The following is a 23,168-nucleotide window of genomic DNA, read 5'->3' on the forward strand; positions in this document are numbered from 1 at the left end:
GAGGTGGCTTAACTCACTTACTTGTCGCGGTGGACAAGTTCACCAAGTGGATAGAAGCGAAGCCAATCAAGAAACTGAATGGTCCGACTGCCGTGATTTTCATCTCCGACATCACAATTCGGTACGGCATACCACACAACATCATCACCGACAACAGCACGAATTTTGCCAAAGGCGCCTTGGTCCGTTTCTGTGTGACACAGGGCATCCGACTGGACCTAGCGTCTGTCGCCCATCCACAGTCAAACGGCCAGGTGGAGCGAGCAAACGGCCTCATCCTGTCCGGCATCAAGCCCCGACTGGTCGAGCCTCTGGAGCGCTCGGCTGGCTGCTGGCTCGACGAGTTGCCAGCCGTCCTCTGGAGTCTGCGCATGACTTCAAACAAGTCAACCAGCTTCACACCTTTCTTCCTCGTCTACGGTGCTGAAGCCGTCATCCCAATGGACATAGAGTTTGATTCCCCGCGAGTCACCATGTACACTGAGGAAGAAGCAGAAGAAGCACGACAAGACGTCGTCGACCTGCTGGAAGAGGGCCGGCTGTTGGCACTCAGCCGGTCCAGCATCTACCAGCAGAGCCTGCGCAGATACTACAACAGGAAAGTCAGGCCGAGATCTTTCCAGGAGGGCGACCTGGTGCTCCGACTAATCCAGCGAATAGCCGGCCAGCACAAGCTGTCGGCGCCTTGGGAAGGCCCCTTCATCATCAGCAAAGTGCTGGGCAATGACTCCTACTACCTGATCGACGCTCAGAAGCCCCGAGCACGCAAGAGGGACGACTCCGGCAAAGAGACAGAGCGGCCATGGAATGCAAATCTCCTCCGAAAATTTTACAGTTAAATGCAGTATGTATCACGCTACCTTTTGTATTAAAAGTACCAAGACTTCGGGCCCCCCGAGAAGAGCTCGGGGACTGCCCTCTTTTATCTATATGATAAGAAATATGCCTTCGAGTATATTACTCTTTGTTATGCCGCTTGGCACCGGGTTCGACTAGTCGGCCCGGGGACTTGCCGTCCTGCGCTATGAAATGCTTCCTGCAGCCGGACAAGTAGTGTGTGGCGTCTAAGCCGTCTCCTGCCAGAAGCCGCAGCTCGCAGAGCGACTGTCTGGTGGGCAGGAGTAAGGAAGAATGGGCGTCCACATGAAAAATGGCTAAGGACTCAAAGCATAAACATAGCTTAAGGCCGGCTTCTAGCCTTTTTTTCGCAAACCGACTCTTGAATAGTCGGCTTGCCGCCTTCTATCCGACTTGTTAAACAACTCTAAAAATGGCTAAGTACTTTCCTTCCCAAAGTGACCAAGAATTTGATCCAGCAGCAGTCCGCAGAATGGTTGTCCGACTGACAAAGACGGCAACTGAGGGAAGACGGCAAAGGAAAAAGCCAAAAGAGCAATAAGCAAGAAAAGATAGAAGTCAGATGAATATTTACATAACAAAGGCCCTTGGCCGAATCTTCGAGCAGAATTTCAAAATACACCCCGCGGGTGGAATTGTGCGAATTAACAAGTTCTTCAAAGACTATTAGAACAGATAAAATAAAGACAAGGTGGCAGCCTAGGGGCGGTAGACGGGTTTGGAGGATCGGAGGAGACGACAGTGTTGGATGTTGGGGCGACCAGTTGGGCGGTCTTGGCTTGATCACCTCCGGCGGCAGTCGGCTCGGGCGGGCACGACTCGTTGCTGGAGGCGCGGTCGAGCTGAGGCTAGCCGTCCGCTCCGTCTTCCGGTGCCTCCGTCTCGCTTCCGTCCTCCGCCTCGTCTTCCTCCTCGACGCTGGAGCCGATCACCTCTGCCGAGTCCTCGCCATAGTCGGGGTTCAGCCCAAACCACTCCGGCGGTACCTCCCCGCCGTCTTCAGCCCGCTTGGGGACAAAGATGCTGGTGTCAATGTACTCGGTGATCGCCGCCGCACGCTTGACAAGGGCGTCTTCCGCGGCTGCCAGCTCCGGCTGGGCCTCTGACCGGAGTGTGGCCAGCTGGTCTAGGTCCAGCCCCGGATACCATGCCTTGACGAACTCCAAGGCTCAGCGCACTCCGGCCTGGGCCGAGGAACCCTTCCAGGCCTCAAGACAGCCAGCCGCGACCTCCAGCTAGTCGGCAGTCCGACTGGGGGTGCATGGAGCCTGCATGTCTGGCCATAGGGCGGCGATCGCTTGGGCGCCGACACGTTGAAGCCGGTGCAGCATCTGGTGGGCCGGCCGCAGGCGAGCCCCAATGCTCAGAATATGCTCGTCAAGGGTTCGAGGGGCATCAGCGGCAATCTGCGCGCCATCCGCCCTCTGCTCCTCACGGTCGGCCTCAATAGCTTGAATGGCGGCCTGCGAGTGGCCGGTGAAGAAGTCTGCCAAGACGGAAAGAATGAAGAACAAGTCAAAAAACCAGGAGTCGACGCGACCTATAGTCGGCGGCTCGAAGAAGGAAAGCAAAGAAGCTCACCGTCGACGAGGTCCTCGATCTCGTGGAAGCCGGAGGCCAGCATTGCCTCCTTGTCAGTCCAGGAGGAGCGCTCGCTCGTGAACTCGGCCAGGAGGGCGGCCTCCGCCTCTTCCGCCTCCTTCTGCGTCGTCTTAAGCAGCTCCTTCTGCTCTGCCAATTATGCGGCCAGCAGATCACGCTCTGCGGCGAGCTTGCTGCACTCCTCTCCCTTGGCGCGCAACACGGAGTTGGCTTTGCTCAGCTGCTGTTGAAGAGTGGCGTTGGCCTCTAAAGAGAAAGAAGAAAGAAGGTGTTAAGTCATCAACGAAGAAGGTCGCCGGGGAGATCCGGCCCGACTGCTCAGCAGTCGGCCTGAATCTCGAGGACTATAGCCCGCGGGTGCGCCAGCGCGCCCCCGCAAAGAAGAAAAAGGACTCACTTTGGCTCTCCGACAAGTCGCTGGTCCACTTGCCCAGCTCTTCAACGTTGCGGTTGAAGGCGGTGACACAAAGGTTGTGATAGTACTGCAACAAGTATTTCAGAACAAAGGTTAGTACCCGGAACTCACCAATTGGAGTTCCGGGCCGCCTACTCAGCAGCCGGCCCAAAACTCGGGGACTACACCCAGTGGGTGCACTGGCGCGCCCTCACAGAGAGGAACAAGAAAATAGGGACAAAGGAGAAAGCATACCCGGATGGCTGCCCGCGACGCCAGGTGTGCCTTGGTGCAGTTTTGGATGGCGTCGCTCTCAGCTTGCAGCTTCGTCTAGACATCCAGAAGCTCCTGGTTCAGCGGGCCCGTGCCGCCTCCTCGCACCCACCAATGGGCGCGGTGCTCGTCGCTTCGGCGTCTGGAATCGTCGAGCTGGCGGTGCCGATCTCCAAGGGGCGTGGCACCGAAGTCGCCTTCTCAAGACGGCGGTGCGTTGGCGAGCCGACTTGAAGGAGTAGCCTTGCCACGGCCTCGTCTTCAGTCGGCGGCAAGGAAGGATGCCCCGGCTGTTTGCCTTGCGCGCTCCTAGATGGCGGCGGGGGCGGCTGTGGCGGCGCGACCGCGTATGGCATGGGGGCGTCACCGCCGCCTCTCTCCACGATCGAGAACTCGCCGCCGGCTTCCCCTGACTGCCCCGTGAACTCTGGGGGCGGCGGCGCAAAGTTCAGAGGGGTGACGAACACCGCCGACCGCTGGGGCGCGACTTCCTTAGTCGGCCGCTTTTCCGCAGCGGCGGCCTCAGCCGCCTCTAACTTCTTCAGGGAGGAGGCCTCCGCCTTCTCGGCCTCCGCTTTCTCCCGGCGGGCGGCCTCGTCCTCCTCGCGCTTCTCCTGCGCGTTCCGCTCCATCGCCTCCCGAAGGTCGGCGGCGGGGTCAATCCACCGAGTGGTGGCAGATGTCTCCACCGATCCCATAACGGAGGAGGCGGCAACCCTCTCAAGAGTGAGGGGAGCCCTAAGGCGAGAAAGGCATATGAAAAACTCAGACAAGATCAACAAAGAGAAAATAAAGATAAATGACGAAGGCGCTTACGCAGAGACCAGCTGAAGGAAATATGGCCTAGAGGTAATAATAAAGTTATTATTTATTTCCTTATATCATGATAAATGTTTATTATTCATGCTAGAATTGTATTAACCAGAAACATAATACATGTGTGAATATATAGACAAACAGAGTGTCACTAGTATGCCTCTACTTGACTAGCTCGTTAATCGAAGATGGTTATGTTTCCTAACCATAGACATGAGTTGTCATTTGATTACCGGGATCACATCATTAGGAGAATGATGTGATTGACATGACCCATTCCGTTAGCTTAGCACTCGATCGTTTAGTATGTTGCTATTGCTTTCTTCATGACTTATACATGTTCCTATGACTATGAGATTATGCAACTCCCGTTTACCGGAGGAACACTTTGTGTGCTACCAAACGTCACAACGTAACTGGGTGATTATAAAGGAGCTCTACAGGTGTCTCCAAAGGTACATGTTGGGTTGGCGTATTTCGAGATTATGATTTGTCACTCCGATTGTCGGAGAGGTATCTCTGGGCCCTCTCGGTAATGCACATCACATAAGCCTTGCAAGCATTGCAACTAATGAGTTAGTTGTGAGATGATGTATTACGGAACGAGTAAAGAGACTTGCCGGTAACGAGATTGAACTAGGTATTGAGATACCGATGATCGAATCTCGGGCAAGTAACATACCGATGACAAAGGGAACAACATATGTTGTTATGCGGTCTGACCGATAAAGATCTTCATAGAATATGTAGGAGCCAATATGAGCATCCAGGTTCCGCTATTAGTTATTGACCAGAGACGTGTCTCGGTCATGTCTACATTGTTCTCGAACCCGTAGGGTCCGCACGCTTAAGGTTTCTATGACAATTATATTATGAGTTTATGAGTTTTGATGTACCGAAGGAGTTCGGAGTCCCGGATGAGATCGGGGACATGACGAGGAGTCTCAAAATGGTCGAGACGTAAAGATCGATATGTTGGACGACTATATTCGGACATCGGAAAGATTCCGAGTGGTTCGGGTATTTTTCGGAGTACTCGGGAGTTACGGGAATACGGGGGAAGAAGTATATGGGCCTTATTGGGCTTTAGGGGAGAGGGAGAGGCAGGACGCGCGCCCCCCCATTGACTAGTCCGAATTGGACTAGGGGGAGGGGCGGCGCCCCCTCCTTCCTTCTCTTCCCTCTTCGCCTTCCTTGTCTCCTACTCCTACTACTTGGAAGGACTCCTAGTTGGACTAGGAAAGGGGGAATCCTACTCCCGGTGGGAGTAGGACTCCCCTAGGGCGCGCCATAGAGAGGGCCGGTCCTCCCCTCCTCCACTCCTTTATATACGAGGGCAGGGGGCACCCCATAGACACACAAGTTGATCTTCGTGATCGTTCTCTTAACCGTGTGCAGTGCCCCCTCCATGATAATCCTCGATAATACTGTAGCGGTGCTTAGGCGAAGCCCTGCGACAGTAGAACATCAAGATCGTCACCACGCCGTCGTGCTGACGGAACTCATCCCCGACACTTTGCTGGATCGAAGTCTGGGGATCGTCATCGAGCTGAACGTGTGCTAAAACTCGGAGGTTCCGTAGTTTCGGTGCTTGATCGGTCGGGCCGTGAAGACATACGACTACATCAACCGCGTTGTCATAACGCTTCCGCTGTCGGTCTACAAGGGTACGTAGACAATACTCTCCCCTCTCGTTGCTATGCATCACCATGATCTTGCGTGTGCATAGGAATTTTTTTGAAATTACTACGTTCCCCAACACTAGCGGCGGCTTCTTCACTTCCTTGTGGAAGCGGTTGGCTTTCGCGGCTGCCTCTTCCCGCTTGGTCTACTTGAACTTCTTCGACCGGCTCCCTTGAACTTCTTCGACCGGCCACTAAGCGTACTCGGCCCGACCTGGCGCTTCTTTGCACCGCCTTGAGCGTCCAAGCCGGCGGAGGAACTCGCGCTTGGTGGGCCGGCCTTTGGCTGGCGACGCGGGGCGACTTCTCCCTCGGCCTCGTCGTCAGGCCAGTCGGCGAAAGTGGCTGAAGGCCTAGAGCCGCCTGCTTCTCCTCCTCCTCCCTCGGCATTGGCCTCCATGGCCGCCGCCCCCAAGTTAGGGTCATCGACGTTGCTCTCCGCCTGATCGTGGACAAACTGACGAGCCGGCCCCGCGGTGCCGGCCGAAGGAGGGACGAGAGGGTTCTGATTCAAAACAAAAACGGTCAGACTTGACAAGTCGGACTCGGCAACAAAAGAAACAGAAGAAGAAGGAAGACGACTTACAATAGGCGGGGGGTTGGCGCGCGAATACGGCTCCTTGCCGAACCGCCAGTCCATCGAGAGACCGCAGTTCGCGATGTAGTTCACCGTGTTCGCCACCTCCGCGTGGGGCATGTCCTTGGAGCACATCCGACTTGGGTCCCGATGACCGCTCATCTGGCAGATCAGGTGAGGTCGGCCTTGGAGTGGGAGGACTCGGCGCGCCACGAAGGCGGCCAGCAAGTCGGCCCCGGTCAAGCCCTTCGACTGCGTCAGCACTCGGAGTTGCGCGACGGCGGCTGCGCCAGCGGGAGACAACGTCTTGGCTCGGTGTGACCAGCTTGGGAGCCTTCCAGCCGGCACGCCGGCTTCGTAAGCCGACAGGTTAACCCAGTTGCCTTCTGGGGCGACGTTCTTCACATAAAAATAGGACCGCTACCACATCTTCACCGACTTAATCAGTGCGATGGTGGGAAACGGATTGTTGGCCACTGATCTCCGCATCGCGATAAATGCACCACACTGGACCGACACGCCGGCGACGTGTGTGCCGAGCTTGGACTGGAAGCACTCACCCCAGAGCTCGATGGTGGGGAGAACGCCGAGGAAGCCTTCGCACATGGTGGCGAAGGCAGCCAGCAGCACCACCGTGTTCGGAGTAAGGTGGTGCAGCTGGAGCCCGTGGAACTCCAAGAAGGAGCGGCAGAAGCCGCTCGCCGGCAGCCCCAGGCCGCGCATAAGGTGCGAGCGAAATATGACCCGCTCGCCCTCCTCCGGCGCCTGTGATATTTCCCCCTCCGGTGCGAGGCGGACCCACACTAAGTCCCTGCCGGGCAGCCGCTGTTTCTGGCGGAGGATCTCGATGTCGTCGTTATCAACCTCGGAGCCATCCCACACTCCAGAGCGTACAGCAGGAGGCGCGGCGGCGGAGGAGGAGCTCATCGCTGTGGGCGCGGCATGGTTTGGAGCAGCAGCGGCGAGAGGAAGAAGAAGCAAGAAGGAGCGAAAGGGAGTGGGGAGAATGGGCGCGCGTGCTTTGCCGCCCCCTCCCCCCGCCTACTTGTAGGCTCGTGGGCTGAGAAGCCGAGGGGGCGGTCGTGGGATTAACTGCACCTGGGACCCCACGACCCCCACGATTTACAACACGAAGTTACCACGTGCAATAACCGCGCAGGAACCCCAACCGTCCACGTGGCCACAACAGATCCGTTCACATACCGAGGCGCGGTAGTGGCAGGCCCCGCCTGTAGGCCTGTCCTGTCGCACGCATGGGTGAGCAGACTAGCTCAGCCATGTGGTGCCTCGCGATGGGTCCCCACGGGCGGCAACCCAGAAGCTTATCAGGCACGCCACCTGAACTCTGCCGCGACGTTCAAACTTTTTTAGGGGCAAGCCGGCCTTGAGAAAGTCCGACTCCAACTAGTCGGCTTGACAAAAGACGGCTAGCGAGGCCCAAATCCAACCGCCGGAGAGAAGAAACTGTTGAGGCTCCTCGACATGTCGCCCTCGGAGCCTCACCAGCTTCGGGGACTACTGTCGGAGTAATGGGCCACGGGTAGGCTAACCCAGGGCCAGAACCTTTCAAGACATTGAGGCAGACTGCGCCCCTCGAGACCCCAGGGCGAAGAGCCGCCTTCTGAGAGTCGGCGGCGAGGAGGCCAACTGCCCACTCGCGGCCGAGTCCCAGGGACGACTTCAGGATAAGCCGACTCCTGACTGGCGACTTCTAGAGAAGCCGGCCTTGGGGAGTCGGCCCGCAATGCCAACAACCTCCATGCCCTCATAAAGAGGGACGGGACGGGGAGTGGCCATAGTAAGGTCCACTCCCACCCCTTTTCCAAGGGCAGGCGTGGCTACAGTACGCCGTACCCGCAGAGATCTCCGTGCGGCGCGACACTATTGCCATGCCGGCCCTGACGTCAGCCCCAGAGGGCGGAGTCCTGTGCCCACGACGGCCGGCCGGTACGACCCAGGGATGATGGGTCCCACCAGTCGGCGGGCGTACGAAAGACGGCGAGAGCGCCACCAGTTGGCCCGGATGGGAGTCGGCCACCAGGAGTCGGCCGGCCCCTCCCACGGGCCCCATGCACCATTAATCAGACGCGACAGGTAGTGGCCATAGTGATCGCCCGCCAGACAGCGGAGCTGTCGCCACGACCTCATGACCAAGCCTGCGTCATTAGAGTCACGGCTACAGTAATCTACAACCGGCAAGACCCGCCCGCGGCGGACGCGGCCTGTCGGCTCCGTACCGAGCCAGTCGGCGGGCCCCAGGAGTTGGCAGATAAGACGGCGGCCAGAGAGACTGGCGGCTGGGCCCGCGCACAGCCGGATTACCATTGTACCCCTGGGGGGTAGGCCTATATAAACCCCCCAGGGCATCCATGCAAAGGGTTGGAATCCATTAGCACTAGACCAGATCATATAGGAAGGAGAGAGCTAGCCTTGCCGTCTGCTACCTCCAGGAAACAGCTCGAGGAGCAACCGTGTAAACACTTTGCCATAGTGATCATGCGGAGACCCCGCAGAGCAGCAGTAGGGGTATTATCTCCCCGGAGAGCCCCGAAGCTGGGTAAGATTCGCCGGCGTGCATGCCTTCGCCTTATCCTGTTTCCAGGCACCGGCGACGTTCTACTCGCCCCCACCATGATAAGCCATCCTTTTGCATATATCGCACCCAACCCCCGGCAGATGGTCTTTTCCTACCAATCTATCCCCCTAGGAGCATGCGCGTAGTGCTTGGTTTTGATGACTTGTAGATTTTTGCAATAAGTATGTGAGTTCTTTATGAGTAATGTTGAGTCCATGGATTATACGCACTCTCACCCTTCCATCATTGCTAGCCTCTTCGGTACTATGCATTGCCTTTTCTCACCATGAGAGTTGGTGCAAACTTCGCCGGTGCATCCAACCCCCGTGATATGATACGCTCTATCACACATAAGCCTCCTTATATCTTCCTCAAAAACAGCCACCATACCTACCTATTATGGCATTTCCATAGCTATTCCGAGATATGTTGCCATGCAACTTTCCACCGTTCCATTTATTATGACACGCATCATCATTGTCATATAGCCTTGCATGATCATGTAGTTGACATCGTATTTGTGGCAAAGCCACCATGCTTAATTTTTCATACATGTCACTCTTGATTCATCGCATATCCCGGTACACCGCCGGAGGCATTCACATAGAGTCATATTTTGTTCTAAGTATCAAGTTGTAATTTTTGAGTTGTAAGTAAGTAAAAGTGTGATGATCATCATTAGAGCATTGTCCCATGTGAGGAAAGGATGATGGAGACTATGATTCCCCCACAAGTCGGGATGTGACTCCGGATGAAAAAAAAAGAAATAAAAAAAGAGGCCAAGAAAAGAAAGAGAGAAGGCCGAAATAAAAAATGAGAGAAAAAGAGAGAAGGGACAATGTTACTATCCTTTTCCCACACTTGTGCTTCAAAGTAGAACCATGATCTTCATGATAGAGAGTCTCTTATTTTGTCACTTTCATATACTAGTGGGAATTTTTCATTATAGAACTTGGCTTGTATATTCCAATGATGGGCTTCCTCAAATGCCCTAGGTCTTCGTGAGCAAGCAAGTTGGATGCACACCCACTTAGTTTCTTTGATGAGCTTTCATATATTTATAGCTCTAGTGCATCCGTTGCATGGCAATCCCTACTCCTTGCATTGACATCAATCGGTGGGCATCTCCATAGCCCATTGATGAGCCACGTTAATGTGAGACTTTCTCCTTTTTTGTCTTCTCACACAACCTCAATCATTATATTCTATTCCACCCATAGTGCTATGTCCATGGCTCGCGCTCATATATTGCGTAAAAGTTGAAAGAGTTTGAAAAGGCTAAGTATGAAATAATTGCTTGGTTTGTCATCGGGGTTGTGCATGATGAGAGCATTGTGTGACGAAAATGAAGCATGGCCAAACTATATGATTTTGTAGGGATAAGCTTTCTTTGGCTATGTTATTTTTATAATACATAATTGCTTGGTTAGTATGCTTGAAGTATTATTATTTTTATGTCAATATTAAACTTTTGTCTTGAATCTTATGGATCTGAATATTCTTGCCACAATAAAGAAAATTACATTGATAATTATGTTAGGTAGCATTCCACATCAAAAATTCCGTTTTATCATTTACCTACTCGAGGACGAGCAGGAATTAAGCTTGGGTATGCTTGATACATCTCCAACGTATCTATAATTTTTGATTGTTCCATGCTATTATATTATCCATCTAGGATGTTTTATATGCATTTATATGCTATTTTATATGATTTTTGGGACTAACCTATTAACCTAGAGCCCAGTGCTAGTTTCTGTTTTTTCCTTGTTTTTGAGTAACGCAGAAAAGGAAAACCAAACGGAGTCTAATTGACCTGAAACTTGACGGAGCTTATTTTTGGACCAGAAGAAGGCCATGGAGTAAAAGAGTTGGGCCGGAAGAGTCTTGGGCTGCCCACGGGGGTGGGGGCGTGCCTCCCTGCCTCGTGGACAGCCCGGAGACCCCCCCTCGTGGACGCCAAAACCTCTTATATATACAGAAACTTCCAGAAAGAAACCTAGATCGGGAGTTCCACTGCCAGAAGCCTCTGTAGCCACCGGAAACCAATCTAGACCCATTCCGGCACCCTGCCGGAGGGGGGAATCCCTCTCCGGTGGCCATCTTCATCATCCCGGCGCTCTCCATGACGAGGAGGGAGTAGTTCTCCCTCGGGGATGAGGGTATGTACCAGTAGCTATGTGTTTGATCTCTCCATCTCTCGTGTTCTTGAGTCGGCACGATCTTGATGTATCATGAGCTTTGCTATTATATTTGGATCTTATGATGTTTCTCCCCCTCTACTCTCTTGTGATAAATTGAGTTTTCCCTTTGAAGTTATCTTATTAGATTGAGTCTTTAAGGATTTGAGAACACTTGATGTATGTCTTGCATGTGCTTATCTTTGGTGAGAATGGGATATCACGTGATCCACTTGATGTATGTTTTGGTGATCAACTTGCGAGTTCTGTGACCTCATGAACTTATGCATAGGGATTGGCACACGTTTTCGTCTTGAATCTCTGGTAGAAAGTTTGGGGCACTCTTTGAAGTTCTTTGTGTTGGTTGAATAGATGAATCTGAGATTGTGTGATGCATATCGTATAATCATACCCACGGATACTTGAGGTAACATTGGAGTATCTAGGTGACATTAGGGTTTTGGTTGATTTGTGTGTTAAGGTGTTATTCTAGTACGAACTCTAGGATAGATTGAACGGAAATAATAGCTTTGTGTTATTTTACTACGGACTCTTGAATAGATCAATCGGAAAGAATAACTTTGAGGTGGTTTCGTACCCTACAATAATCTCTTCGTTTGTTCTCCGCTATTAGTGACTTTGGAGTGACTCTTTGTCGCATGTTGAGGGATAGTTATATGATCCAATTATGTTATTATTGTTGAGAGAACTTGCACTAGTGAAAGTATGAACCCTAGGCCTTGTTTCAACGCATTGCAATACCGTTTGTGCTCACTTTTATCATTAGTTACCTTGCTGTTCAGATTACAAATACTCATATCTACCATCCATATTGCACTTGTATCACCATCTCTTCGCCGAACTAGTGCACTTATACAATTTACCATTGTATTGGGTGTGTTGGGGACACAAGAGACTCTTTGTTATTTGGTTACAGGGTTGTTTGAGAGAGACCATCTTCATCCTACGCCTCCCACGGATTGATAAACCTTAGGTCATCCACTTGAGGGAAATTTGCTACTGTCCTACAAACCTCTGCACTTGGAGGCCCAACAACGTCTACAAGAAGAAGGTTGTGTAGTAGACATCAGCAACCTGCGGCTTCATCATTGCCCGTGGCGGCTGTGTCAACCTCGATCCCGATGATGTGGTGGCCAGGCTCGAGCGCATCCTTGGTGGAGTTGACGTCCCCGACGAAGTAAAACATCGCCAACGTGATATCTTGAGGACGTAGGTGATCGAGTGAATTTGCTACCAGGCCAGAGACATGGAAATGAAGTGGTTCTGCGGAGTTGTCATGCGTGAAATTGCATGCTGTCAAGCTCTTCTAGAAGAGGCTCAACAGCCCCAAGAGCCTCCCAGTGCCAGTAGCTCCATAGGAGGAGGCGGGTCGGGACACTCGGAGTGAACGGCCGCAAGGGTGTTATGCTTATCATGGAGTCTGAGAAGACCATCGTCGGAAGGCCGCCAGCTCAGCCTTTTAGCTTATATTTTATTATAATTGTATGCATATGTAGATCGTGAGTGTTCTGGGCCTTGCCTCGTTTAGAATTTTAAATTATCCTGAATATGTAAGACAATTATTAAGAATTATTAACCGTTGCCATTGTATATTTTCCTCAACGGCGAGCAGAGCGCGCGTAGGGCGCCAGAGCAGAGCACGCCGCGGCCACCTCAAGGGTGAGAAACTACGTGGTCAACCTTTTGCCATCAATAAATTTTGACCTTGTTTCTCATCACATCGCTGATTACAACGCAATAAGTAATTGCAAATCTTTTCATACCTATCAAACTAATATTTGTTCACACTTAGCACCGGGCTATAAAAACTACCCACTTAAAAATTACTTCACAGTTCCTCTCCTCATCACCCACAAAACTAGTTTTTTCTGTCAAGTCATTCCGCCATGACCGGTAGGAGGAGTTTAGGGTGGACATATAACCGGGCAGCAAAGACCAAGGCCGCGGAAGCACTGGAGAGGTCCCGCCGCGAAGCCGCAGCCACAACAGAGATGTCCCGGCGGGTCGCGGAGCCCTCGAACGAGCTCTCACGGGCATGCAAGGGCTCTCACAAGCACATTCGCGGTGTCGGCCATCGCGACGAGCCGGCGTTCCTGAAGTCCTTCGCCGGTGACAACGACATTCTCGTCGGCATCACTACGCAGCAGGAGCTGGTCGATGGCTTGATGAAGCTGCTCAAGATCAGCGATGCCTCGGTTGCAAGGCGACCGGCCTCGTCGAGCAACTCATGGGTGACAATGCAAAGCTCCTCAAGTTGGTCGCCGAGAAGGAGGAGGAGGCTGCCGGCTGGAAGATGCTGCATGAGCAGAGCAGTGCCTCAGAGATGACACTAAAAGCGGTCGTCGAGGAACTGATGGGTGGCTTGAGGAATCTCCGGATCGAGCGCGAGCAGGAGGTGGAGGAATCCATGGCTGCTTTCAAGCAAAGTCGTGAGGAATTGAAGGAGCTGGAGGATTTCGCCGCCCAACGATCCATCGACGAGTAGAGACAGTAGTGACCCAGATCGTTGTCTGCAATTTCCTTCTTCTCTTGCCCCGGTGTCTTCCGGGCTTTGCACATGTGGTATTTTAAATTATCCGGAATATGTAAGACAATTATTATGTGCGCCATTGTAAATTTGTCATCGTATTATCCGTTGCCATTTTATTTGTGGTCGTATTATCCGTTGCCCTATGTGGCAATTTAAATTAGCGCGGAATACGGGTTGAAAACACGAATAAAGCAAATGCTGCCATGGGATCACAAGCAAACACCCCCGGCCAGGTGCTTTAATTAACCCATTAATGGAGAAGTTGTGAGCGAGGCGGGCGGCGGCTGGTGCATGGAGGTCAAAGAGCTCGCTTCCCGGTGAGCATAGGCAGCCTTGCTGCTCGTACGAGTCCCATCGAGCCTGCGAGGTGGACAGGATGCATGCGTCACGTCGAGCCTGCGCGCCGGACTACTCGCACGCGTCCCGTTGAGCCTGCACGGCGAATTCTCACGCTCGTCCCATGTAATCAAACAGCTGCACGCACGTCACCGAGTATGGTTAAATTTCGACACGGTTAATATAGTACAACCGTTTGCGATATTAACGTTTCAGTTTTTTGTTTCAAAAAGGACTTCGTTGGCTACTAATGTGTGCGCCTCTTCTCAAACTAGACGATTTTTTACCACGGCATATATGTGCCATGTCATGAAACCATGCCAAGTTTCATGTTTTTGGGTTACTTTTTGATTTACTGGGATTAAAAAACCTAGATTCCCAATGTTTCAGGACGGTGACAAGTTTGTAATTCATTCCCATTTCTTAAATGAGACATAAACATGCACCCATTGACACATGTATGATTTCCCACCCATTTTGCTTCACTGGAGCATGTGGTTGTAGTTCAAATTTGAATTATGGACTACATTAAATGCATAGAAAACTTAGTAATTAGTAATATATATACAATGGCCAAATGAACCCTGGACAGTTTCAAATTTTAGCCCGACACTCCTGTTATTCTATGTTGCCTGTAGAAAACAAAGTTCAAGGCGAGAAGAGGCAGTGATTATCGTTTCGCCCACAAGAGGGGCATGTTTCCCTACCGGAACCACGACGGTTGCGACAGGATCCGGTTTGTAAAAGGCTTGTAATATCGCTTCACCCAAATTGGACAATTATATGTACCATGTAATGACACCATGCCAAGTTTCATGATTTCCTGGTGTGTTTTGGATTTACAGGGATTTAAAAACCGAGATTCGCAATATTTGTGGCCAAGCCAGGACGGCGAGACAGTTGAATTCATTCCCATTCGTTCCATGGGACCTAAACATGCACCCCCAAGGAAACATGTATGTTTTTTCTAGCCATTTTGGTGCACTGGAGCATGTATTTGTATTTCGGATTTGAATTATGGACATTAAATGCCTAGAAAACTCAACTAATAAATAAAAAAGGTCAAACGAACCCTGAATAATTTCAAAGTTCAGCGCGAATCTCCACTTGTTCCGTGTTGCATGTACAAGAAAATACGAGGCTAGAAGAGGGAGTGATTATCGTTTAGCCCACAAGGGGACACGTTTCCCTATCGAAACCACAAGGGTTCTTGCGACAGGCTCCGATTTGTAAGAGGTTTGTAATAAAGCTTGGCCCAAATTGGAAATGTTTTTAGCACGACATATATGTGCCATGACGTGACACCATGCCACCTTTGATGACTTTCTGGTGAGTTTAGGATTTATGGGGACATAAAAACCGAGATTCAAAATGTTTGAGGACGAGCCAGGACACCGGTACGGTTGTAATTCATTCCCATTCCTGGCATGAGACCTAAACATGCACCCAAGGACACATGTATAATTTTTCTAGCCACTTTGGTGAACTGGAGCATGTATTTGTAATTTAGATTTGAATTATGGACATTAAATGCCTAGGAAACTCAATTAGTGTATAAAAAGGCCAAACGAACACTGAATAAGTTTAAATTTCAGCACGGATATCATGTCGTTCCATGTTGCCCATGGAAGAAAATACAAGGCGAAAAGAGGCAGTGATTACGTTTCGCCCACAAGGGGAACAAGTTTCCCTATCGGAACCACGAGGCTTCTTTGAGAGAAGCTCTAGTTTTTGTAAGAGATTTGTAATAAAGCTTGACCCAAATTGGACAATGTTTTTACCACGACATATATGTGCCATGACGTGACTCCATGACACCTTTGATGACTTTCTGGTGAGTTTAGGATTTATGGGGACTTAAAAACCGAGATTCAAAATGCCTGAGGATGAGCCATGACACTAGTATGGTTGTAATTCGTTCCCATTCCTGGCATGGGACCTAAACATGCACCCAAGGACACATGTATAATTTTTCTAGCCATTTTGGCGAACTGGAGCATGTATTTGTAGTTCAGATTTGAATTGTGGACATTAAATGTCTAGGAAACTCAATTAGTGTATAAAAAGGCCAAACGAACCCTGAATAAGTTTAAATTTCAGCACAGATATCCCGTCATTCCATGTTGCATGTAGAAGAAAATTCAAGGCGAAAAGAGGCAGTGATTACGTTTCGCCCACAAGGGGACACGTTTCCCTATCGAAACCATGAGGCTTCTTTGAGAGAAGCTCCATTTTGTAAGAGGCTTGTAATAAAACTTGCGCCACAATGGACGAAAAAAATTCCTCGACATATAAGTGCCATGTCGTGACACCATGGCAGGTTTCATGATTTTCGGCTTAGTTTTGGATTTACGGGGATTTAAAAACTGAGATTCTTCTCACGAAATGTTTTCAAATAGCACAGGGTTCACTCACGAAAGCCAATATTCAATGAAAACTTCGTGGAAACCATATTTTAAAGTTTCATAAAAATATGAAAATGTGGGATGTTAAGAAGGTGATGTTTTATTGCGACACAAAATTTCAAGTTGAAAAACATTACGAGATGTGAGCTATGAAAAAGACAAATTCAGCCCTGAATAATGACATTACTATTCGGCACTATTCGATGCTGATTTTGTCTTTTTCATAGCTCACATCTCGTAATGTGTTTCAACTTGAAATTTTGTGTGGCAATAAAACATCATCATCTTAACATCTCGCATTTTTCAATTTTTTTAAACTTCAAAACATCCTTTTCTCATGGTTTTCACCGGTTTCCATCGAATGTTGGTTTCCGTATGATATCCCCCCCCCCGCTCCCTGCTGCATGCGTGATCAGAGTCGTGCGTTCTGACTAGCCAGAACCCAAACCCCACGGATCGTACGTGTGCACCATTGGATGCTCCTAGATCGAACGGCAACCCTGAGCCCTTTCGACAGCACATGCAGTACATGGGTAAGCACTGTGCGCATGCGTCGTGTAGCTCACGCTTCCTTCTCTACTAGGTTTTCATTCAAAACAGGCTACCATTTCTCGCCACTCCTCTCATCGGTTTCCCGCCTCTTCTCCCAGATATGCATGATGTAGATGTTCGTTCAATTCTTATAGTTCATATCATCCAAAATAAATTAGTTTTATAAAAAAAATCTATTTTAAGATTAATGGAATTATGCATTGTAAAGGTAAAAACAAAAGGTGACAATTCATTTAGAAAAAAATAGTTTGGGAAATTAAGATATGGAAGATTCTAGAGAACAAAGGAGAAGTGCTTGTGTTTTGAGGTTTGTGCGTTATGCTTAAGTTCAACCATGGAGTCTTCTAGGTTGTACATGTGGCAGAATCTGGTGGAATGTAGATGATATCCAACGGCTAGTAGTGCTCGGATTTGCCATCTCTGTACCGTCGGATTGGCTTCATCCAACGAGCAACTTTCAAAGTTATTCACACACTATATAGGTGTATAGATGTATAGATATATATAGATGTGTCCCATGCTAGACAAAATAAAGTTTGAGCGCATGTGTGGTATGACCCCCCCCCCCCCCCCCGCAGCCGCCACCGCCGCTGCCTCAAAGTTGGGAAACTGACATCGTACGTATTGAACCAGGCTTGGAGTCGGGCACGGTGTTCGGTTTGTAATGTAGTTGGTGGCCCATCGAAGTTGTGCATTTGGGATTGATGTCCTACAAGTATAGGGGATCTATCATAGTCCTTTCGATAAGTAAGAGTGTCAAATCCAACGAGGAGCATAAGGAAATGACAAGCAGTTTTCAGTAAGGTATTCTCTGCAAGCACTGAAATTATCGGTAACAGATAGTTTTGTGATAAGGTATTTCGTAACGGGTAACAAGTAATAAAAGTAAACAAGGTGCAGCAAGGTGGCACAATCCTTTTTGTAGCAAATGACAAGCCTGGACAAACTCTTATATAAAGGAAAGCGCTCCCCAGGGCACATGTGAATTATCATCAAGCTAGTTTTCATCATGCTCATATGATTCACGTTCGTTACTTTGATAATTTGATATGTGGGTGGACCGGTGCTTGGGTACTGCCCTTACTTGGACAAGCATCCCACTTATGATTAACCCCCTTCGCAAGCATCCGCAACTACGAAAGAAGAATTAAGGTAAACCTAACCATAGCATGAAACATATGGATCCAAATCAGCCCCTTACGAAGCAACGCATAAACTAGGGTTTAAACTTCTGTCACTCTAGCAACCCATCATCTACTTATTACTTCCCAATGCCTTCCCCTAGGCCCAAACAATGGTGAAGTGTCATGTAGTCGACGTTCACATAACACCACTAGAGGAAAGACAACATACATCTCATCAAAATATCGAAAGAATACCAAATTCACATGACTACTTATAGCAAGACTTCTCCCATGTCCTCAGGAACAAAGGTAACTACTCACAAATCATATTCATGTTCATAATCAGAGGGGTATTAATATGCATAAAGGATCTGAACATATAATCTTCCACCAAGTAAACCAACTAGCATCAACTATAAGGAGTAATCAGTAGTACTAGCAACCCACATGTACCAATATGAGGTTTTGAGACAAATATCGGATACAAGAGATGAACTAGGGTTTGAGAGGAGATGGTGCTCGTGAAGATGTTGATGGAGATTTACCCCCTCCCGATGAGAGGATCGATGGTGATGATTTCCCCCTCCCGGAGGGATGTTTCCACGGCAGAACAGCTCCGCCGGAGCCCTAGATTGGTTCCGCCAAGGTTCCGCCTCGAGACGGTGGCGCTTCGTCCCGAAATCTTCCTCCTTATTTTTTCAGGGCAAAAGACACCTTATACCAAAAGATGGGCATCAGGGTCCTGCCAGGTGGCTCACAAGGTAGGGGGCGTGCACAGGGGGGTAGGGCGCGCCCCCACCCTCGTGGACGGTGGCTGGCTCCTCTCTGGTGCTTTCTTTGCCCAATATTATCAATATATTCTAAAACTGACTTCCGTGGAGTTTCAGCACTTTTGGAGTTGTGCAGAATAGGTCTCTAATATTTGCTCCTTTTCCAGCCCAGAATTCCAGCTGCCGACATTTTCCCTCTTCATGTAAACCTTGAAAAATAAGAGAGAAAATGCATAAGTATTGTAACACAATGTGTAATAACAACCCATAATGCAATAAATATCGATATAAAAGCATGATGCAAAATGGACGTATCAACTCCCCCAAGCTTAGACCTCGCTTGTCCTCAAGCAAAAGCCGATATCGAAAAATATGCCCACATTTTTAGTGATAGAGGTGTCGATAAAATAAAATATGGACATGAGGGCATCATGATCATTCTTAGAACAGCAACACACACACACACACACACACACACACACATATATATATATATATATATATATATAGTCATATGATTTCTTATACTAAAGAAACAATCCATCCGCAATGTAAATTATGAATCAGAAACTTCATTGAAAGCTAGCAAACTATAATCTCAGTCATTGAAGCATTTGCAATTTATCATAACATCGGGAAGAGTTAATATATAAGAGCTTTTAAGCAAGTCCACATACTCAACTATCATTTAGTCTTTTACAATTGCTAACACTCACGCAATACTTATGTGTATGAAGTTTTAATCGGACACAGAGAAAGATAGGGGCTTATAGTTTTGCCTCCCAACCTTTTACCTCAAGGGTATGTCAACAGTAATAGTTTATGAAAACCCACATCCAATTAGCTATATATATCAGGATCTTTACAACACATTGTGTTTGCCAAAGGATAAAATGTAAAAAGGAAAGGTGAAGATCACCATGACTTCTGTATAGGGTATAGAACAAAAATAAAAGATAGGCCCTTCGCAGGGGAAAACAGAGGGTGTCATGTGCTTTTATGGTTGGATGCATAAAATCTTAATGTAAAAGAACGTCACTTTATATTGCCACTTGTGATAGGGACCTTTATTATGCAGTCCGTCACTTTTATTTCTTCAATATCACAAGATCGTATAAAGCTTATTTTCTCCACAGTAATAAATAGTACATATTTAGAGAGCAATTTTTATTGCTTGCAACAATGACAACTTACTTGAAGGATCTTACTCAATCCATAGGTAGATATGGTGGACTCTCATGGCAAAACTGGGTTTAAGGATATTTCGAAGCACAAGTAGTATCTCTACTTGGTGCAAAGAATTTGGCCAGCTGTTACGCCCGGATAATTAGGCTATAGTAATCCCCTGCTAATGAGTGCCAAGTCATCACAATTAGTTTGCCAATCATCACTTTGTTCCAAATCAAACTCAAATTCAAATTCAAATTGCATGTCAAATTGTTTTCTTCAAAATTTAAAAGACAAAATGTTCGTTGGGTTGCAAATATTCTCTAAGTAATTAACATATAATAACCAACATTTTATAAAGTATTTAAATGCCCAAAATAATAATTAAAACAGGGTCAAAACAGTAACTTAAAGTGCTTTTCCAAATTGTAAAATTCCAAAACATTTAAGTAACTCCCAAACCTTTTTGTGGAAGATTCTAAATTAGCAACACTATTTATGGACCAAGTTTCACATTTTATAAAACTAGTTTACTATTAAAATTAAAGTCAAAACAGAAAGAATAAAAGTTACAGAACAATAAGAAAAGAACAAGAGCTAAAGTGCACTATGCACTTGAGCCCACTAGCTACAGTACCGACCCAACCCACCAGAGTGGTCATCTCCTTCCTCTGTTCACCAGAGGCGTCGTGGACGCAGCACGCACGTCGACGCCGCCGATGCACACGTGTCGTTGATCATGCGGTTTGACGGAGGGGATAAGAGCAAGCCCCTGCACCACCTCACTCTTCCCCTCTAACCCTAGCACGCCCGTTCCCCTCGCTCGTCTCTCTCCCCCTCGAGTTCGTCCACGCCCAAAGACGCAATCGCCGCTGTCCCATCGTTACAATGGCCACCGAGTTCCCCTCGGGCTGAAACCTTGCCAAGAGACGCGCTGGGCTCCTCTACTTTGACTACAACCACCAGTTCGAGCCGGGGCGCCGTCAATCGTCGGGATCGAGCCTTCTTCCCCATCGTCCACCGCATGCCTCTCGCCGTCGTGCCGCCCCTCCGGTCCGCCCCCGACCTCCTCGAGCTCACCATTAACTCCAGGGTGAGCACCTCCACCGATTCCCACCCTTTTCCTCGTTGAATCCGTCGCCGTAGAACCTGTACGCCGCCGCGCCGGAGCTCGCGCTCACCACTGCGTGGTTGCGCTCACGCGTGCCTCTGGCCGCTCGTGGCTGCGCTCCCGCATGCCCGCACAGCCGCTCCTGCTGCCGCAGCTGATGCTCGGTTGCCGCTGCTCCTGCAGCTGCTACTTCCTCGCGACGCCCGCTCCCATGCCTGCTTGGTTGTTCGCTGCTTCGCTGCTACTCCGGCTAGCTGCTGTGATAGATGCTGCTGCTGCTTAGTACTGATGCGGCTGCTATGCTGCTATTTCTCACATGTTACTGCCGCTGTTGGCTGCTCCGGCGCTAGTCTCGCATGTGGCCGTGGCCATGGCTGAGCGCCCCCATGGGTCGTGCGTGTATGTGCACAGCGGTGGGGCTGGTTGTGCCTCTGGCCGACCCTATGCAAATTAGCTTAGGGCTAATTAGTCGTTAGGTTTGGTACTAGCCCTATGACATGTGGACCCACATTTAATTAAGCTAGTTTTTATTTATTTGTTAGGTGTAGCCTATGACATATGGGCCACACCCTGCCCTTTTGACTAGTCAGAGTTGACTTGGTCAATTCGGATTAAAGCAAATTAAAATAAAACCAAAAATTTAAGAAATTGTTTAAAACTTTGAAAAATCATAGAAAATAAACTGTTTATCAGATGAAAATACTTTGTACATGAAAGTTGCTCAGAATTTCGAGACGAATCCGGATACACAGCCCGTTCGTCCGCCACGCATCCCTAACATAGCGAACACGCAATTTTCTCCCTCGGGTTCATCTGTCCGAAAACGCGAAACACCGGGGATATTTTTCCGGATGTTTCCCCCCTTCACCGGTATCACCTCATCCCGCGTTAGGGCACCCCTAACACCGCTACTTGTCTTGTCATGCATTGTTATGCATCTGTTTGCATTATATTTGTTGTTTCTTCCCCCTCTTCTCTCTGTTAGACTACGAGACCGACGCCGCTGCTACCCAGTACGACTACGGTGTTGACGACCCATCTATTTTGCCAGAGCAACCAGGCAAGCCCCCCTTGATCACCAGATATCGCCTACTTTTCTCTGTACTGATTGCATTAGTGTAGTGTAGCATGTTAATGCTTTCCGTTAATTCTATATCCTGATGCATAGCTTGTCATTGTTGCTACAACTGTTGATACCTTACCTGCAATCCTACATGCTTAGCATAGGATGCTAGTTTATCATCAGTGACCCTACATTCTTGTCCGTCTGCCATGCTATACTATCGGGCCGTGATCACTCGGGAGGTGATCACGTGTATATACTTATACATATATACATACTATACAGGTGGTGACTAAAGTCGAGTCGGCTCATTGAGTACCCGCGAGTGATTCCGATGTTGGGGGCTGAAGGGGCAGGCGGCTCCACCCCGGTAGAGGTGGGCCTGAGTTCCCGAAGGCCCCCGACTGTTACACTGTGGCGGAGCGACATGGCAGGTTGAGACCACCTAGGAGAATGGTGGGCCTGGCCTTGGTCGGCGTCCGCGGTTACTTCAAGATAACACGCTTAACGAGATCTTGATATTTAATCTGACTCTGGCCACTGGCCTATACGCACTAACCAACTACGAGGGAACAGTTATGGGCACTCGACGTCGTGGTATCAGCCGAAGCCTTCTTGACGTCAGCGACTGAGCGGCGCGTGCCAGGTTGGACCGCGTAACACAACTTCCTTTGTAATGGAGGTTGCTAGGTCTGCTCTCCGGCCGCGCTCGCAACGTGCAGGTGTGCAAAGGGCGATGGGCCCAAACCCCTGCGCCATAGGATTTAGACCGGCGTGCTGATCTCTCTGTTGTGCCTAGCTAGGGCTGCGACGTGTTGATCTTCCGAGGACGGGTGAGGGAGTCCTGAATTAGGGGGTCTTCGGACAGCCGGACTATATCCTTTGGCCGGAGTGTTAGACTATGAAGATACAAGATTGAAGACTTCGTCTCGTGTCCGGATGGGACTCTACTTTGCGTGGAAGGCAAGCTAGGCCATACGGATATGTATATCTCCTCCTTTGTAACCGACCTTGTGTAACCCTAGCCCTCTCCGGTGTCTATATAAACCGGAGGGTTTTAGTCCGTAGGACAACATACAATCATACCATAGGCTAGCTTCTAGGGTTTAGCCTCTCTGATCTCGTGGAAGAT

This window comes from Triticum aestivum, chromosome 6A (genome assembly GCF_018294505.1).
Source record: "Triticum aestivum cultivar Chinese Spring chromosome 6A, IWGSC CS RefSeq v2.1, whole genome shotgun sequence".
Lineage (NCBI taxonomy): Eukaryota > Viridiplantae > Streptophyta > Magnoliopsida > Poales > Poaceae > Triticum > Triticum aestivum.